This window comes from Colobus angolensis, unplaced genomic scaffold (assembly GCF_000951035.1).
Source record: "Colobus angolensis palliatus isolate OR3802 unplaced genomic scaffold, Cang.pa_1.0 Scaffold150, whole genome shotgun sequence".
In the NCBI taxonomy this organism is placed as follows: Eukaryota; Metazoa; Chordata; class Mammalia; order Primates; family Cercopithecidae; genus Colobus; species Colobus angolensis.
The window spans coordinates 3,480,782-3,501,748 of NW_012114600.1; the positions used below are offsets into that span (position 1 = coordinate 3,480,782).

At 40.3% G+C, this 20,967-nt stretch overlaps 1 protein-coding gene and 1 pseudogene across 4 annotated transcripts in view; one reads left to right on the forward strand and one right to left on the reverse strand.

Moving 5' to 3' along the window:
- The window catches only part of TMEM117 (transmembrane protein 117), a 564,814-nt gene that overhangs the window by 404,083 nt on the left and 139,764 nt on the right, over nt 1-20,967 (reverse strand). The window lies entirely within an intron of this gene.
- On the forward strand, nt 228-1,741 carry LOC105507579 (annotated as a pseudogene).

A 20,967-nucleotide genomic window follows, 5' to 3' on the forward strand; every position in this document is an offset into this window, starting at 1 on the left:
AGAGCTTCAATACCCAGAGCAGCAGGGAGACATGGCAACAGAGGGTAGTCAAGCAGAGGGAAGAGGAAAGTGGCCTCCAGGGAAGCCAGAGCTGACAGAAGTGCTCCTAGGAACATCTTATTCATTGATATTGTACCAAACCTGACGCACTCTCATTTTTCAGAGGTGGCCCCCGGTGGGTGTCAGTGTCACACATAGGGGTAAAACTGTTCCTAGAGCAAACGATGATGAGAGAGCTGAAGGCAAATGCATACTTGAACCCCCAGATGGGGACTATGTGGGAGACTAATGGGTCTGTGAAACAGAACTCCAGTCCCAGTAAGAAATACATCACATAAATAGGGTATCTCGGCCTGAGGACGCTCACAGGCACTTCCAGACCTTCTGATATGATGAAGCAACTGGACCATCAGAGGCTGTCAGCCTACTTCAGAAATTACGCCATCAGTGATTGAGGCCAGAGATCCACTCAAAAGAGCAGATCTTGGAAATACTGATGTTAGAGGAGTCCCTGACCATTTTGCACAAGGATACCCAGAACTGGATGCAGAAGCATCATCCACAGAATGTCAAAACAGGCTCTGGTCCTGGTGAAATGTTTGCAGAGAGAACCTGGTCAAACAAAGAATAAGGTCACAGCCCATGAGCTGGGAAAGAAGGCAGTGCTCCTGGGAGGAACAGCAGTGGCCCCAGGCTTCAAGTGTAAACCAGTGAAGCCCTAACCAAAGAGTGTGTTCCAGAAAGAATGCTAGAATATATACTGGGTACTCCAAGAACAGCTGGGCTGGAATACTCACAAAGAAACACAGCCTGTATATGAAAGAGTTGTGTATGCACAACAGTTTTTAGCCTGTTTTGAGCAGAAAAGGACCAAAGACTGGAAGATGGCACCTGAGCTCATCCTACCTGAGTCCCAGAGTTTTTGACATTTGAAGAAGTGGCTGTGTATTTTTCTGAGGAAGAGTGGCAATTATTGCATCCTCCTGAGAAGACTCTACAACATTGTAATGCAGAGTATCTATGAAATTGTCATCTCTCTAGGATTAAAGCTAAAATATGACACTGGAAATGATCATCCTGTATCTTTCTGCACCAGAAATACAAATGTTAGGATGCAAAGTATCAAAAAAGACCAGAATGAAATTGCCTAGAAAACAACAGGCAGGGAAAATCATGGTGATACATACAAGGTACAGAAACAGCATCGAGCTTTTCCAAGGAAGTAAAGAAACTTGCCACTTGTAAACAAGAGCTTCCAAAACTTATGTATCTTCATGGGAAACACCACATGGAGAGAAATCTTTTAAATCTCAGGAATGTGGGAAAAGCTTCAGTTAGCTCTGATCTTCTTAAGTACCAGAGAATTCACACTCAACAAAAAACCTATAAATGTCAACAATGTGACACGAGGTTTAGATGGAGTTCAGATCTTAGTAAGTGCTACATGACACATCAAGGAGTAAAACCATATAGATGCTCATGGTGTGGGAAAAGCTTTAGTCATGACACAAATCTACACATACACCAAGTAATTCACATGGGAGAGAAGTCCTTTAAATGTCATGAATGTGGAAAAAGATTCATTCAGAACTTCCACCTTATCAAACACCAGAGAACCCACACAGGTGAACTGCCTTATACTTGTATCATATGCAGAAGAAACTTTAGTAGGTGGTTGAGCCTTCTTAGACACCAGAAAAGCCACAGAAGAAGGATGGCATGTCCAGTGTCTCTAAACTGAGGATTTTCTAAATAGAGCTTCATCTTAGAAGTGATGAAAGAAAAAAAAACTATGAGGCATTCGATGATAGCAATCTGTCACCAATAGAACATTTGGGAGGGGTAGATCTTACGCTTCACAAAAAGGAATCTAAGTTGTCTTATTCAGCATTGCATTTTCAGTGCCTAGCACAAGTCTTATACATAATGAGTATTTGATAAACAAAAAAATGAAAGTATACCTATGAGATATCTTTACCTATCTATCTATATGTATGTATCTGATTATTCAAAGCTTCCCCACCCCCAGTCATCTAAATTCTTCCAGTATCAGGTGTTTGACAGATAACAGTCATGACTTATTCTTCATTCTTTGTGAGTACAGATGGAAAGTAAGAGTACTTTGACCCTCTCAAGGGAGCTCACAGAGAATTACTAAGTTAGAGACAGTATTAATAGCTATCATTCAATCTGGAAAGCAGTCTTGGTCCTCATCCAGGTATCTGTTTCTTTGTAGGAAGCACAGATAAGTGGTGAATGATCTTTTTCTAACTTTCATTATGTGGACTGGATGGAGGTTTTCAAACTGGTGCCATACTGCTGCAGGGCCTAAGGGGAGACCTGTGTTTATGGCTGATCAGCTACAATTCTATTAGTCCATTTTCATGCTGGTGATAAAGACATACCTGAGACTGGGCAATTTATATGGGAAAAAGGGTTTAGTGAACTTACAGTTCCACGTGGCTGTGGAGGCCTCACAATCATGGCAGAAGGCAAGGTGGAGCAAGTCATGACTTACATGGATGGCAGCAGGCAAAAAGAGAGAGCTTATGCAGGGGAACTCCTCTTTACAAAACCATCAGATCTCATGAGACTTATTCACTATCATGAGAACAGCACCAGAAATACTAGCCCCCATGATTCAATTACCTCCCACTGGGTCCCTCCCACTACACATGGGAATTGTGGGAGATACAATTCAAAATGAGATTTGGGTGGGGACACAGCCAAACCACATCAATACTATTTAGAGGGCTTGGTACTATCCTCAGTTTCAGGCATCCACTAGAAGTCTTAGAATGTATCCCCTACGGATAGGAGGGACTACTGTAATAAACGGTTGAGAGAAAGAAACTCACTTTTTTTCTTGAAAAAAGCTAGAATTCTGTGTCTTGTAAAGGTATTTTTCAAAAGTGAAAGAGAAATAAAGACTTTCTTAGACAAGAAAAAAAGAGGAAATTTTTTGCCAGTAGACCTATCTTACAAGAAATGTTAGAAAAAAGTTTTTCAGAGACCAAGGAAATGATATAGGTCAGAAACTCTGGTCTTCTTAAAGAAAAAAAGAGCATCATCAAGGAATAAGTGAACGTAAAACGAAAACTTCTTTTTCTTATTCTTAATCTGACAATCTGTTCAAAATAAGAGCAAAAACATATTTGATTATGTATGCTCATATGTATATGCTTAGGTATAGTTTTGTATAAGTAAAACAAATTATAGCAATTATACAAGGGATGAGAGGGAGGAATTAGGAATATCTTGATATATAAGGTACATGCACTACCCATCAAGTGGTATAGTGTTATTTGAAAGGGGACTTGTATTACTTGTAAATGTATACTGCAAACTCTAGGACAGACATCTAAAAAGTAAGAAAACAAGTGTGTTTCTAAACTGAGGAAAGTTACCATATAAAGCTTGACCTCAGAAGTGATGAAAGAATACAAAATTATGAGGCTTCTAATAATAGAAATCTGTCATTAATAGAACATTTGGGAGGGGTACATCTTACACTTCACAAAAAGGAATCTAAGCTGTCTTATTCAACATTGCATCTTCAGTGCCTAGCACAAGACTTATATATAACGAGTATTTTAAAAACAAAAAAATGAAAGTATACCTATGAGATATCTTTACCTATCTATCTATATGTATCTGGTTATTCAAAGCTTCCCCACCCCCAGCCATCTCAATTCTTCCGGTATCATGTGCTCGACAGATACATAATGGTCAATACTTAGTTTCATTATTGATTCTTTGTGAGGAGAGATGGAAAATAAGAGTACTTGGGCCCCTCTCAAGGGAGCTCACAGAGAATTACGAAGTTAGAGAGAGTATTAATAGCTATCATTTAATCTGCATGAAAAACCAATCCCAGGCCTCAGGGAACTTGACTCTGTAACAGCAAGAGAGGATTCAATGTTTACCCTGGGAGAGTGCCCCATTCTATTTGCTTCTCTCGTAAGTACCCACTACCACAATGTCTTCTGTCAAGGAATCGCAAGTAGCAAGGGAACGTCTGAATGCAAGGACAGACCTAGGTACCTTGCAAGCACTTCATATCTCTCTGCTTGCTGACTCTGTCTACATAGACATATAAAATGACATGAAGAGGGAGGCAGTCTTGGTCCTCATCCAGGTATCTGTTTCTTTGCAGAAAGCACAGATAAGTGGTGAATGTTCTTTTTCTGATTTTCGTTATGTGGACTAGATGGAGGCTTTCGAACTAGTGCCATACTGCTGCAGGACCTAAAGGGAGGCCCATCTTTATAGCTGATCAGCTACAACCCTATGTATTAGTCCGTTTTCATGCTGCTAATAAAGACATACTCGAGACTGGGTAATTTATATGGAAAAAAAGGTTTAATGGACTTACAGTTACACATAATTGGGGATGCCTCATAATCATGGCAGAAGGTAAGGAGAAGAAAGCCAAGTATTACACGGATGGCAGTAGGCAAAAAGAGGAAGCTTGTACAGGGTAAACTCCCCCTTACAGAATCATCAAATCTTGTGAGATTTATTCACTATCACAAGAATAGCATGGTAAAGACCCGCCCCCATGATTCAATTACCTTCTACCAGGTCTCTCCTGTAACATGTGGGCATTGTGGGAGTTACAATCTGAAACGAGATTTGGGTGGGGACACGGCCAAACTATATCACCTATATCACTTTCTACGTCTGAATACTCTTCAAGAAGGCCTGGAAATTTTGCAAAACTTATTTACTGAGAATAGCAAGGACAGCGCTGTGACCTCTTAGTCTTGGTGCACAGCTAATACCAGGAGGGAACATCCTGAAGTGTCAGAGCAAAATAAGATTATGCCCTTGACACTAAAAGGGGAAATTCCACTTCCTGTGGCTTAGAGTGATGACCCCAGTCAAAGCAAAGCTGGATGGAGATTGTTTTCTAATATTATTGGCTTTCTTCTTGTCCCTATTAGTCAAAGTATTTCATAAAATTGTACTTTTAAATGAAAATGACGTTTCATGTTAACTTTAGACATTAAACAAAACTTTGTTACCAAAGCACCCAGAAATGGCCAATGTTCACTTATTTGAAACAGACGTCTTCAGATATTTTTTCTACCAAGAATCCGTTCTAATCTTGTTTTGAAATTTGTAAAATGAGCATAATAATTCCTACTTCCTAGGGCTACTGTGAGGATTAAATGCACACATGTGAGCACGCCTGACAATGACTGGCCACAGTAGACGTTTCCTAAACATGTGGAACTTTCTTCATTCTTCTTTCAGTTAGTTATTAGAAAATAAGCTTTGTCTACTTGTCCAGCTTGTAAGCATCCTTCATTAATGAGTTTTCCCACATTTCTAGCTGGTATTTAGGCCCACTAATAATGGTCGGAATTGTACCCTTCAGCATATTTCTTTCTAGAGGTGCTCCTCTCTAATCAGCCTGAAACAATACATTGATGTCGCAGCTTAGCTAGGTATACTGCTCATGGTATATTACACAAAACCAAACTATACTAGAAACCCCCAACTTGAGATTCCTGTAATGGAGGGGAGGTAATGGCTAGGGGTGGAATTTTTGTAGACAATATTTATGCTATTAGGTGCATCCTCAAGCCAATAAAGTAGAAATGAAAAAGGAAAGAGATGACTGTATAAAGTGGTCACTAAAATGAATGAAAGTGCTAAGCCAAGAGGAGGAAGCTCTCTGGGAGGAAAAGATCTCATTATATTCCCAAAGGCTGGAGACTATGACTGCCCCACCATCCTCCCCACAATGACCTGAGATTATGCCCTTGACACTAAAAGGGGAAATTCCACTTCCTGCAGAGGGCTCCATTCTCTTTGTGTGAATCCATGTTTGCTGGCATCCTGGGTAGCTGCTAGCATACTACCATTCCAAAGAATTTATTCATGTAGCTTTTAGAAAGAAGGGAAGTTAACTCAAAAATTCAAGGATGTACTGGATCAATGGATCCAGCAGTTATTGCTCCTCATGAGAATCAGCAAAGTCCCCAAAAACAAGTCAGCAAAAGAGCACTCCATTTTCCCAAAGCTGCTTACCCCTGTTATACTCCCTGTTAGCTTCAAAGCTTATCATGCAGGTCCGTCTATGCTGGCATCATTACCAGCAGGGTTCGAGAGCAGGAAACATGGTTCTATTTGAGAGATCAATTATTTATGGCAGGTGGCAAGAAATGTTTACCTTTAGATGTGTCTAAGCAGAAACAGAGAATTGAGATTTGTTATTCCAAGTTCAGATACTCTACCATCATTTGAATACAAGGGCTCCAGGAAAAAGCATATTCTCATCCCCGAGGCTGCAGAAGAGGATCAGGTTGCCGGGGCTTCTGACTGACTCATTAGTGCCTAGTCTGCCCTTTCAGCCCTCTGACACAGTCTCCCAGGGCCACATTCCCTGTACATCCTGACTACTCATGTCATTTCCTTGCCATCTTAGAAAAAGAGAAAAAGCGTATGTCCATGGAGACATGGGCAGTAAGGAAAGAAATGGCAAAATGAGATAAAGGAGAAAGATGGCATTGTACTACATATCTGCCCACCACCTGCTCGGCACACGGCTAAGAGACATAAACTCCATTGCCTTTCTGAGGACACAAGAGAAAGACAGCATACAAAAGCTCAGGAACTGGAGAAATTGGCAGATTTTCATGCATGGGACACACTGAAGAGGCAGAATGCTCCAACTCCGGATCCCACAGGCAGAAATGGAACTGAAGACCCGAACCAAGTGTGAGGGGGTGTGGGTGCATGTTTCAGTCTCCCAGAGAAGATGGGCTGAGCGGAGAAAGCCAAGAAAGGGTCTGTGAGAGCAGAGGACAGCAGGCTTTTTCACTTGTGTGCATTTGTGAGGACTGAGGTTGGAAGTCAGGAATTCAGGGAGCAGAATGCTGCTGTTTGAGGTGGCTGAGGCACAACAGCATGTGAGTGGATCAAGCCTACTTGTAGGATCAAGCCTTCAAGACCTGTGCTAGACTCAGGTCTCCACCTTTTCTCTCCCAGCAGACAATGACATGGCTTCTCCCTATGGGCCTTTTAAAGTTTCTTCTAGCATCTCAAGAAACCTCTTCCTCCTTCATTGCCTTGTTCCCTCTGCTGCAAGCCAAACCTGCTCCTGCTATTTCCATTTTCCCAGGGCAGGAGAGGAGGAGGGGCCCAGAGGCAGGGCCTAGTGAGTGTTACTGTGTTCTACTGTTCCCAGAAGAATTGGCATGATAACTGAGAATGGCAGGCAGCGTTGGGGAGAAAGAATAAACAAAAAGGAATGATGGCCTAGTCTTTTGTCAAGTAAGTTAAAGGCCCTCCTTGCTACCTCCTCTTTATTCCTTGAAAAACAGTAAATGGCAGGTAGGTGGGCATGGCAATGACCATGTTGGGGAGGAAGCTGTTTCTCATTTAAAGGAGAGAGCCACCTACAAAGTCCTGTCCCTGGCTCAACAGCAAAGCCCTCCCATTCTCATTCTTGTCTTCTTTGCCTTCCTCTTCTCCGTCCATGCTACCCGCTCCTTCCTACCACTGTGAGTTCAGACAAGGGACACTGGATTAGAAGGAAGAAGGGACAGGGAGCCAGGGAAACTCTCAAGGATCAACAATTATGAGATATGAGGGGAGGGGTCAGGAGCCATGTTTGAGAGCAGTAGAAGGACAATGTCACCCTTAGGTCTGGACAACCCAGGGAAAGGACAGAGGGAAGGAGGCCAGGTCAGCTTTGGGAAGCAGTTCTGCTCCAGGGCTGGGAGTTAGGGATGAAGTAGGAAGAGCCAGGCAATGCCTAGAAAGATTTCACTTGTCCCTCCTCAAGCTCTGGGTATCTCAGGGTGAGACCAGGGATGACAAAAAGGAACTAACCCCAACCCGAGAGCTGCAGCAGACACTTCAGAGGGACTCTTGAGTCTGGTAGCAGAAGATCTCATCCCTAAAGGGGGTTGTCTCTTCGGGTTGTACCCGTGCATCTGCCCATCTCCAGGCCTCCATTAGGGAGGCCCTCAGCTTCCATAAAAGGGGTTATTCTAGTTTTATTTCTTCACCTTATGCCCATTCTGCTGTAAGTGACAAGAGGGTAAAGACCTTATTTTGGTGGCATTCTCTATGTTGAAGCCTGGTGCAGGTGTTCTCTTGGCTGTCTCCTATAAGGCCAGGAATCTCCTCTTAGGATGGTCTGGGCTTTTTGTTGTTGTTCCTCTTGGAGGGTTCCAAACCTATTCTCTCAGGATATCCCCTCATCAGAGGTTTCACTCCTGAATTCTTTAAGAAAGAGTTGGCCCATTAACAGGGGGTGCCGTGTCCTCCAGAAGCACTTCCTGTCCCTGTATACAGTCTGACTAGGAAATTACCCCTCCTCTACCCATTCTGAAGCAGGAGAGTCAAAGGAAAGGATGGACACAGGAAATTTCCCTGGAAAGGCAGAAGAATCCTCAAAACATCCCACCTTGACATTTCTGTGCCACATATTCAGTAATTTTTCTCAAATACAATGGTCACAATGTCACTCTTCTACTCATAAAGCTGCAACAGCTCCCAGTTCCCACATCCTTGAAGTCTCCCTCCCTCCCTCAGCCTCAAGGCCCTACTTCGCCTTGCCCCAGATGATAGCCACTCTCTCTCCTCTGTTCCAGCTCACGTATACCCGATGCTGAACCAGGCTGTGAATCTGTCTTCAATTATGCTTTGTTTTTAGCCCCTAATATCACCTCCCAACCTGTCCAAATCCTTTCTTCAGCATCACATCCTGCTTCCTCCTTGTAGCCCCCGCAAACTCACTTCACAGTGTCCTCTTAGAACAGCTTCTGAAATCCAGAATTTGATTAAACACCTATCAATGAGTCCTTGTTCCAGAGTTTCTACTTCAATTGGTCTGGAGTAGGGCCAAAAAACTGGCATTTCTAACAAGTTATCACGTATGCTGATGTTCCAGCAACCCTACTTTGAGAACTACTGTCTTAGAGTACATCTCCTGCACTTTCTCCAGAGGGGAGGGGTTGCCTTACAAGCCCAGTAATTCTACTAAAGGCTGGCCCAGAGCTAGGTATCTATATACTCTCTCTGAGTAGATGAGCCTGGCCATTTTAGGGTTAAATGTGAACTTAATCTGTACCTTATTTTCATCCAATTGGTAAATCTGCACCAATAATTAAGAGTGGGTACAAAATCTCCATATGTTCCCTCAATGTAGAAAGCTTCCAATGCCTGTCTTCCTAATCTTCCTGATGTCTCCAGGACTGCCAGAAGCCTGGTCTCCTCGAAGACCTCTGGGTCTCCATGAGCAGGAACTCATGATATAGCACTTCTTCCATCTGCTTTTCCGGGCCCTTGCACATCAGTTACCACAACTTCAAAGCTGGATACACAGCTAGGACCTCTGGGATCTGGTGGCCTCTAAGGGTGGAACTGACCTAAACACCTCTGTAAATCATCTCTGTAAATTACAGGAATCATCTCTGTAAATTGGTTTTTCTCTTTTCTAGTGCTGAGTCTCCTCCATTTTCCTACCTGTTGGCCCTCTGCAACTCAGCCCATCCTGCATGCTGTCCCCTCTGAAAACTCACCCAGGCAGAGGTCACAGAGAGGCCTGAAATGATGTAGTAGGGAAGTGCAGGGACCTACTTCTCTCCAGGGAGATTCAACTTCCTCTGAGCACTCTTAGCCCTTACTTCATTCTGGAGGTAGGCAGGGGCTGGATCCATCCAGTGTCCCGGAGGTACAGGTGACAGTGTGATGAAGAAGACTCAGCCCAGCAGCCCAGGCCTGTCCAAAGTCCTCTGAGAAGTTGGGACTCCCTCTAGTGGTTTCAGAGTCCTCACCTCTGGGGCCTGCAGCTCCCCAGCCCCTGCAAGTCAGCAGCTGCACTGTGTTTAAGACCCAGAGAGGCCTCTGGAGATGCAGTCTTAGGAGCAACTCCTGAGAAGTCCGTAGTCAGTTGTCTTCAAACAAGGGTCACTTGCCTCTGGGACTACACAAAGATGGTCCTGGGAATAGTGGGCATGAAGAGTTCTAAAGGAATCTATTTTCAAATCCTCAGTTCCATACATACTTCTTCCACAGACTGATCCAATGGAAATCTTGACGGAGGTTCTTTCCTGCCTTCCTTTCGCTGACCTCTTCCACCACTTTCTCCTTCCCTGAGCCTACCAGGGTACATCGCCCCAGAGTTTACTACCTCCCAGGAGCCAACGGGGCTTTCAAAATATCCTAGCACAGGAAAGGAGGAAAGGCTGGGAAGGAAATCCTGCAAAGAATTTCCCGTGTTTTCCTTTCAACAGAACTGAAGAGGGACTTCATCAATTAGTCAGCTGATCATTGGGCAAAACTGATGATAGTTCAGGATTTAATTTGTGTCATATAACTCTAAAGGAAATATAAAATTTTGAATGACCTCATTATAAGAAAATTCCTTTCATTCCCATTAACATACCATCTCTGAAAATAAGAAATAGAGATATAATTGGTGGTGAGCCAAGCTTTATTCTCGAAATAACTAATATTAATTCATGGTATGAACTAATTTCAAAAATCCATCTATATCCAGCCAGGCACAGTAGCTCACATCTGTAATCCCAGCACTTTGGGAGGCTGAGGCGAGTGGACTGCTTGAGCTCAGGAGTTTGAGACAAGGTTAGGCAACATGGTGAAACCCCGTCTCTACAAAAAAAGAAAAACAAATAACAAAAATACTAGCTGGGTATGGTGGCGTGTGCCTGTAGTCCCAGTTACCTGGGAGGCTGAGGTGGCAGGAACACTTCAGCCGAGGAGGCAGAGGTTGCAGTGAGCCAACGTTGTAACACTGCACTCCAGCCTGGGCAACACAGCCAGACTCTGTTTCAAACAAACAAAAACCATCTACATCATTAGAAGTGGGATTTTTAATAAATTCTAATTTTTCTTCATAATTATTTAAATGTATAACATTTTTCTGGTTTGATCAAAAGCATTTAATAACTCAGTCAGAAGAAACATAGCACTTAGCCTCCTGGTCACAAGAAAGTTTTTTCTATTTATATGCATTTTAAAGAAACCTTTATGGAAGCATGACACACAAACAGGAGTATTTAGTGTAAAGCTCAGTGAATTGTTACAAAGTGAACATCCTTGTAATTACCATCCAGATCAAGAAAAATAACATACAGCAGCATTCTAGCATTCTAGGAGTGGAATGACTGGAATATTGATATATGTTCACCTTCTTTATAAACTGCCAAAGTGTTTTTCAAAATGTACCAATTTACATTCTGAATAGCAGCATATGAGGGTTTCCTTATCCTTGTCAACATTTGAAATTGTCTTTTTCATTTTAGCCTTCCTAGTAAGTGAATTGTAGTACTGCACTGTGGTTATAATCTCTATTTCCTTGATGATCAATTAAGATGTGTTTTCATGTGTTTGAGTATTTAAATATTCTCTTGTGAAGTGCCTGCTAAGTCTCTTGACTATATTTCTATGTCTTTTTCTTACTGATTTGTTTGATTCTAAATTTGAGTTGTTAGATACGTATGCTGCAAATATCTTCTCTTACTTCCTGGCTTGCTGTTTCACTCACTTAATGATGTCCCTTGATGAAGAGAAGTTACAAGTTGTAATGTAGTCCGATTTATCAAATATTTCCTTTCATTATTAGTGCTGTTGGAGTTCTGGTGAAGAAATCATTGTCTAATCAAAATCATGAAAATAACTTCCTATGTTTTAATTTTCCAGTTGTATTATTTTACCTTACACATTTAGACTTATCTGGAATTGATTTCTTAAATAAAATGTGATATGTCCAAAATAAATAAACAGAAAACAGTAACAAATATGGTAGATATTAACCTAACTATATCCATAGTCGCTTTAATGTCAATGGTCTAGAAACAACAATTAAAAGAAAGATTATCAGGCTGTATCCAAAACCAAGACTTAAATATATGTTGTCTATAAGAAACCCACTTTAAATATAAGTAAATGGATACAGAAAGATATACTATGTTCTAAGAAAGTTCTATTCTTGGCTGGAGCCCTGACAACATTTCCAGTCCTTGCCTTTCCCTCTGCCAATATCTGGATGATCTTGTTCCTGTAATTCCCAAGCAGTAATTTAAGTCCTATGCTTGTAGGCAGAATCACTATCCTATCTACAAAATAATTTAGGTATTGCACCAGTTGTGAGGGATTTTTGCTACAGATCTTACCTTCCCTAGTTGATTCCATAGCGCTTTAAACACTGATTTGGACTTCCAGCCTAGCAGCCAGACACTCTATTAGACTAGTAAGAACACAATCTGTTTATCTCCCTCTCTTGCCCTATGGAGTTGTGAGAACCAGCTCTATCACGGAATCTGGCATAAGCAGTAATATTAGCATGAGTGCATGCATGAACTTTAAAAGGAGATTGAAGTGGATTCAAATCTGGGCACTACCACTTACTAGGTATGTGATCTTAGAAAAGGTCAGAAAAGCTTTCTGAGGCTCAGTTTCCTCATACATAAAATGAAGAGAACCGTAACAACAATGGCACGTCAATAACAAGAATGGTAGTAGGAGACGAAGAGGAGGTGGGCCTACGGGGCTTTATAGTAAAACTTAGATGAGATAATACTGATTTGCCTAATTCATGCCAGGCCCATGCAATCACTCAGTAAATATGATGCCAGTGACAATGGTAATGATGATAATGAAAATGAGAAATTGCAGATTCTATATATGGTGTCCTACATAAAGTGTTATTTTTAGAACTTGAGGGGAATAGAATTGGAGGATGCAAAGGAAGAAGCAGAAAGAAACCAGTCATCTTTCGCGAAGAAACTGATAACTAGTTCCAGTTAAATATGTAGTCTGAACTTGATTGTCAGGGTATATATTTAAAGTAGAAGTGGAGATATTAAGTAGAAGATCAGAAACTCAAAGAAAAAAGGGACGATCTCTTTACCGTTTCTTATTAAGTCCCCTATGCCTATACCAAAAAAAAAAAAAAAGAAGAAAAATGGAAACAAAACTAAAACAAGCAGGTACCTATGCATCATTTCACCTGTTCTTGCTGCTATTTCTGTTGGAGAGAACCACATGGAGAGAGAAGTTCCAGAAAAACTCTGCTTCAAGACTATGAATCTTAATGGTTGCATATGCAGGCTTTGGAGTCAAATATAGCTGGGTTCTATGTCAGTTCTACCACTTTCCAGCTTACCTAATCTCTCAGGGCCTCAGATTTTTAATCTTTACCCTTCTAAAGCAAATGTATTAGAACATTTTGTAGAATACCACAGAAATCCAACTCAAACAAGCGTCAACCAAAAGAATCTACTGGCTTAAGACTGAGACGCCAGAACAACTGGAATCACAGGCACTGTCTGAATATTTTTTCTGACTCTTGTATCTGCTCTCTGTATTGTCAACTTAATTTCCTCTCACTAAGACCAACAAATATGCGCAGTGAAAGCTCCCACTGCTTCAGCTACCAGGGAGGCTCCAAGTTAAAATTTTTTTTCTAAGGTAGCACTCCATTAAGCTCATTTCGAGTCAAGTGCCCATCTCTGATCCAACTAAAGATTGCCACTGGCATATGGTTATATAAGAAGATGGCTGCTCCTATACTAACCATAGTAGACACCAGAAGAAAGGATCATGCGGGGAGAAAATCCCAACGGAGTCTCACTCTGTCACCCAGGCTGGAGTGCAGTGGCATGATCTCGGCTCACTGCAAGCTCTGCCTTCTGGGTTCACACCATTCTCCTGCCTCAGCCTCCCGAGTAGCTGAGACTACAGGTGCCCGCCACCATGCTCGGCTAATTTTTTGTAATTTTAGTAGAGACAGGGTTTCACTGTGTTAACCAGGATGGTCTCGATCTCCTGACCTCGTGATCCACCCACCTTGGCCTCCCAAAGTGCTGGGATTACAGGTGTGAGCCAACACCCCCGGCCAATAATGTTTCTTTAAAATTTTAATGATGTATTTCAGTGAAAATGGATTCATTAACTTTTAAGTAAAAATGAAATAAAACTGTATCTAGGAAACAATCTCAACTTTAGAAAGCATAACATATACTAAAATCACTGTCAGAAAAAGGACTAAAACATTAATAATGTTTATCCTAGATAACAGAATTATGAATAACTTTCATTTTTTCTAAATGTTTTACTTGTTCTATATTTTTTTCTTCAATAAGCTTGTATTACTTTTACAATCAGCATGAAACAGTAAAAGATTTTGGTTGTCTTTTTTTTTTTTTAATATTACTTATATTCGTTTCAGGTTAAATTCTGCAACACATTAAGACAGGCTCACACATAACCCTAGTCAAAATTCAAGGGAATGAGACAAAGTTCTACAAATTTTCTTTCACTTCTACAGTAATTGTGAAAGTTGTCCAGAGAATATATGAGTTTATTTGAAGACAGAACTCCAGAACAAGTTTTCAGAGATGACTCATTAAAATCACACTGGTTCTTAATTTTATAATTTGGCAATTTATCATATTACTGTTATTGTTTCGGTAATGTGCGGATGATTACTGTGTTTTCTTATAGCCTGTGATGTCTGATCATTTGGTATTCCACAGATCATATAAGGTCCAGATCACTAGCCAGCATTATCTAACCGGAGGGAGGTGAGGGATGAAAGACTACATATTGGGTACAATGTATACTGTTCAGGTGATGAGTACACTAAAATATCAGAAATCACCACTAAGAACTTTTCCATGCAACCAAACACCACCTGTTCCCCAAAACCTATTGAAATAAAAATTTTAAAAAACAAGAAGACAAGTAATTACTAGTGCTGGCTTCTTTACAGTGCTTCAAAGAGTATGGAGAGAGAGTTCCAATCTATTTGGTAACAACAATGTTAATCCCTGTGTGAACACTAAGGCATCTAAAATCAATCACCTTTAGGAGATACCAGGTTTTACAAAAGGTCAGAGGGGAAAAAAACCACAGGCATCAGAGTCAAAGTTTAAAATTCCGAAATTCAGTTTTGCAAGCTCTGTGGCCTTCAGCAAAATCCTTAATTTCCTTTTTTCTTTCTTTTTTTTTTGAGACAGAGCCTCACTGGAGTGCAGTGGTGCAATCTTGGCTCACTGCAACCTCCGCCTCCCAGGTCCACACGATTCCCCTCCCTCAGCTTCCCGAGTAACAGGGACTACAGGCACATGCCACCACACCCAACTAATTGTTTGTATTTTCATAGAGATGGGGTTTCACCATATTCACCAGGATGGTCTCGATCTCCTGACCTCATGATCCGCCCGCCGCAGCCTTCCAAAGTGCTTGGATTACAGGCGTGAGCCATCACGCCCGACCAAATTCCTTAATTTCTGAAGCTTCAAGTTTCTCACCTATAATAAAGATAATGCTTCTAACATACAAGATTACTGTTGGATTGGATGAGATAACACATGATATTCTCATTATCACACATAGTGCTTCTGGCACACAATAAGCACTCATCAAAAGTACACTTCCTCCTTCATCTCCCATCCCAATTCCTCTTCCCATTCCAACGAAAACCATTTTGCATCAAACAGCATGTTAAATAAGTAAATGCGAAATGTGATTTCTCTTGAGCATATATATTCACTATGAGAAAAGGATAATTATAAATCTTTCTTTCAATTAATTGGAAAGGAATAGTACCTATAAAATACACTACTAGATAAAAAAGAAAAAACTATATAAAATGTTTGGACCATGTAACTATTGCTAATATCCAAAATCCTGGATTTTACTACTGTTTTGTTGTTTATTTGCATGTTTGTTTCTTTTGCTTTCCAATCTCTGATCCTCCAAAATAACAAAGCTTAAAGATTGCACAAAAGTTATTCTATGGGAAAAAAAATTTTGGCCATCATCAAATGCTAGGCTTAAAATCACGTAGGAAACTCCTTTTTATTATAATGAGAAATAGGAATATAAGATAAAAACTTTTCTTGTTGAATCATGATATTCTACAGTCACCAAATATTTTAAGGGGTCTATTATCAATAAACATGCCTCCATTCCTCAGAGATGTAGCTCACTGCCTTAGTTCTGACTGGAGAAAGCACAAAAATAACAATGTTTCTTTACCTCTGTTAGAACATGGAAACTTTTAATACGATGGTCCCTTTCCTCAAAAACAGACAAGTGCAAATATGAAATTTGGCATTGCTGACCTGAACAGAAGACATTTATAGGCCTTCCATGGACTCAGGTTGGTCCCTTAGCAGGATTAAGAACATCAAAATATTCTACATTAACATCTCCATTCTCATGAAAACATTCTCATGAGCTTTGAAAGAAAATAAAAATCTTGGCCAGACACAGTTGCTCACACCCATAATCCCAGCACTATGCGAGGCTGAGGTGGGTGGATCACTTGAGCCCAGGAGTTCAAGACCTGCCTGGACAACATGGCGAAACCTCATCTCTACGAAAAATACAAAAATTAGGTGAGTATGGTGGCACATGCCTGTAGTCCCATCTATTCAACAGGCTGAGTTGGGAGAATCACTTGAGCCCTGGAGGCGGTGAGCCAAGATTGCACCACTGCACTCTAGCCTGGGCAACAGAGTAAGACTCTGTCTAAAAAAAAAATTTAAAAAGGGAAAAAAAATCTGAATTATAGGTGGTTTTTAATTTAATATAAACAATTCTATATCTGCTGCCTGCCTGAGATAGATACATAGTGATTTTTTTTCACTTCCCTCTCATTTTCTCCTCACATCTTCCATTCCTACCCCCTCCATCTTCTCCAGGGCTCTCCTCTCAATCCCAAACCCTAACACAAGAGTCTAGTGCACCAGGGATATATGTATTCTCAATCATTAGGCTTAGGAAATGCTTACATCCATGTAATCTGTCCCTTGAAAGAGTTAAGGATCCCTTGAATTGAGCTGAGGCATATAGTACAAGTGATAATGATAAGTGTAACAAACACCCATTGTTGAGCATCCATTATGTGCCAGGCTCTATGCCAGGTATTTCATATTTCATAATATCAAATAATATCAAATTCTCTCAACACGTCTGTAAAGTAGGTGTTACTAAAACATCCATTTTACAGATGTACAATATTTTATAGCCAGGAAGTAGCTCAGTCGGGATTGCATTCTGGCACAAAGACTACAGTTTGTCTAACTGATGCCCTAGAGGTTTACTTGAATGTCTTTATTCCAGAAAGACCAAGCAAAAGACTTTAGCTAAAGTATCACATTTATGTGACCTTTTCTCTGTCTACATAATCAAGGCAGTATCTACTTTCTGTAGTTTTTCTTGCACTGTTTGTCCGAACTACTGAACACTTGTTCCACACTGCTGTGCATTGTTATTCATTCAATATATATTTAGTGAGTATCTTCCTTGAGCCAAGATTTGAACTCTGGGGAAAGACCAGTGAACAAGACGTAGTCTTTGACCTCAAGCCTCTTCGGTTTAAAGATGAAGGACATAAAGGTTACTACCCCTAAGGGATCAGGGAAGACTTCTTGGAGTTGGCATATAAACCGAACCTTGACTGATGAGTTGAACATGGCCTGAGGAAAGGAAACAAAATGGGGTCCGATAATGCAACTTGTGCCACAGCTCAAGCAGGAAGTGAAGCTGGGGGCCTGGGCCAGACCTGGACACATGCATACCTGAGAGAGCATGGAGAGCTGGAACACGGTCTGTTTCAGAATTTGGAGATAAAGTCAGAGGACGTATGTGGTATAAGCAAGTCTGAAGAAGCAGTCAGGGGCTGGATCATGAAGGGTATTTTCAGTCAGATAAACTAACAACTCAGGTTGGGCGTCGTGGCTTACGCCTATAATCCCAACACTTTCAGAGGCTGAGATGGAAGCACTGCTTGAACTCAGGAGTTCGAAACCAGCCTGGGCAACATGGTGAGACCCTGTGTCTACAAAAAGTTTAAAAAACAGAAAAGAAATTAGCCAGGCAGGGTGGCATGCACCTGTAGTCCCAGCTACTTGGGAGGCTAAGGCAGAAGGATCACTTGAGCCTGGGAAATGGAGGCTGCAGTGAGTTAGAAACACACCACTGCACTCCAGTCTGGGCAACACAGTGAGACCTCATCTCTAAATTAAACAAATTAATTAAATTAAAATTAAAATTAACTAATTAAATTAAAATACACTAATTCATACCGAAGTACATGGAGAGGAATGAATTTTAAGATAGTGGTTCTTATGCTCAGACTTGCTTTTTGTTTTTTTGTTTTTTTGTTTTTTTTTTTTGGAGACAAGGTCTCACTCACTCACCCAGGCTGGAGTGTGCTGGAGTGCAGTGGTGCGATCTCAGCTCACTGCAACCTCTGGCTCCCAGGCTCAAGGGATCCTCCCACCTCAGCCTCCTGAGAAGCTGGGACTACAAGCATGTGTCACCACTTCCAGCTAAGTTTTGTATATTTTTTGGCAGAGATGGGGTTTCACTATGTTGCCCAGGCTGGTCTCAAACTCCTGGGCTCAAGCAATCCATCCTCCATGACCTCCCAAACTTGCATTAAGTTCACTTTGGCTTCAGTGTGGAAAATGGGTCACAAAGGCTGAGACTGGAAATGGAGAGATCAGTTTGGAGGCTGCTGCAGTCATTCAAATGAGAAAGGATGATGGTCTCATTTAAGATGACAGTATGGAAAACAGAATAAGATATAATAAGCAATCTCTCTCTCTCACTCTTGCTCTCTCTCTCATCTTGTCCACAGATAATAATTAGAACTAATATTTATTAAGCATATATTATGTAGCAGTCTCTTTCCTAAGTCCTTTATATTTGACTCCTTTAATCCTCAAAACAAGCCAATTCCTCATTATACACCTTAGGATACAGCTTGAAATCAAGTTACGTGGTCGAGGTCCTTGAGGAGGTCAGAGACAATATCCTGTGTTTCTTTCCTTTTAGACAGATAGACAGAGATAGATAGATAGATAGATAGATAGATAGATAGATAGATAGATAGATAGATATCGATAGATAGATACCAATAAATATTTGTAGATTGGTTATTACAATCCAAAATTTCTTGGACTTCTTATCTCCCGAGGTGCTCAAACAGAGAAATGTGACGATTTGTCAAGGATGCTTTGAAACAAAATCCTATATTGTGTGGAAGTTTTACTCAGAAAATCCTAAGGCCCCTAATAATACTAACATTCTGATGACTTTATAATTGGAGGAATTTAAAGGATGTATGACTTGATCATTAATAGAGAAACCTCTCAGCTTGCAAGGTTCTCCACCAGTAAGAAAATCATCACCAATGTCACCCACACTTGCAAACACCATATTCTCTGGCTACTATTTCTGAGGTCCTCTTTCAGTGCTCCCCACATGACTGGGCAAAAGGAAATACCCAGCTTTGTGTGACAGGACACTGATCACACATATTTCCCTGAAAACCTAATCAAAGTATAATAGAGACACAGTGATGTTTTATTAAATTATTAAATCCACTTTAATTTCCTAAAGCACCAGCATGTAGTAATATGCTAATGTCCATGGACAATGTAGCATTTTATAATGGAATTAGGGATATATTCCAAGGAAAGTTTGAAAATCTCTCAAATCGGAGAACTGTGCCTTTATTGCTTTTCTAATATTAACATGCTCTGGGACTTTGGGCAGGTCTCTTATGCCTCTCTCAGCTTCATCTGTATCTCATTTGTAAAATAAGGAATAATACTTAACAGCTACCTCACAGGGACATATACTGAAAAAATAATGAGCTAATATAGACAGGCAAGATGCTCTGAGATCTTTGGATGAAAGATCCAGCACATTAAATCCTAATTAATGTTAAAGAATTAAAGAGGCACACAAATCCTATTAAATGTATATATTTCAGAGGAATGGACCACGATACCATAAGCTATATAAAAAATCTTTTATGGTGTAAGGTATGAAAATATTAAAACACAAGATCACTTTATAAATGTCCTCTCCTTTTAGATTAAAAGCCAGCAGTGCTCAATTCCATCTTTTTTCTAAAACTTCAAAGGAGAGTGAAATGTCCCATGATAGTATCTTAAAAGGAAATCTGGAGTTACCTTAAAGTCATTTCTGGATAATAAAATAGTGTAAAGTCTAATTTTTGAAACTGCAAGAAAAAAGACCTCAGATTCATTTGACCCTCAATTCCTGTGCTCATCGACATTTCTCACGTGGGTTGAAAGCAGGCAGATGGTTAACAGCTGCCAGGAATGACAGAGTTCTAGACTGAAGGATGATGATCCACTGCTCTGATATCCTCCACTCCAAGAACTACCTTTAAGAGTTTTTTAAATCAATTTTCTTATAATTAATATTTCCTAAGGCAGATCAGCTTCCACATTAGGAAATGCTGGCCTTGATTTATGTTCTAGTTTAAATCTTACTAAAGGGCATCTTTCCCATTTTAGAAATATAGTCTAAAATGCCATCTGAGAGCTAGTAGATAATACAGTCATTGTCTTATTCAAAGGCATTTTATGTAAGGTATGCAGAAATAACACAGAAATAAAAATTTGTTTCAGAGTCAGAAAATGCCACTGATCCAGAAGATAAGAGATATTTTAAGATCTAAGCTCTTAAATGAAGATCGATTACTGTTTGAGGCTAAAATTTTAGGCAGAACTTAAAACAATAACAATAATTAATAATAATTATCTGGAAGAACAGAGGAACAGATTTTATGGATCTAGGATTCCTAACAAGAGCTTTGACATTCTCATAAGCCTTAAACAGCTAAGTACAGCATCCCCTAACAAAGAAGGGAATTGTCCAGAAAAATGAATACATTCGAATTAAAAGAGGTCATTGATCTCTGATTCGAATCTTGCAATTGAAATTTCCAATATCCAAATGTTACGCTGCTTTCACAGTTACTAACCACTCTGAAAAATAAGAGAAACCAGCCACGGTTAGAACAAATTATAGAATGCAGAATAAGATTGCAGTTTAAAAAAAAATGTAACAGTAGAGAAATTCTAGATCTTATATTTATGAAACCAAAACTAAATTTCAAATACAAATGAGTCATCAGGAAAGCATAAC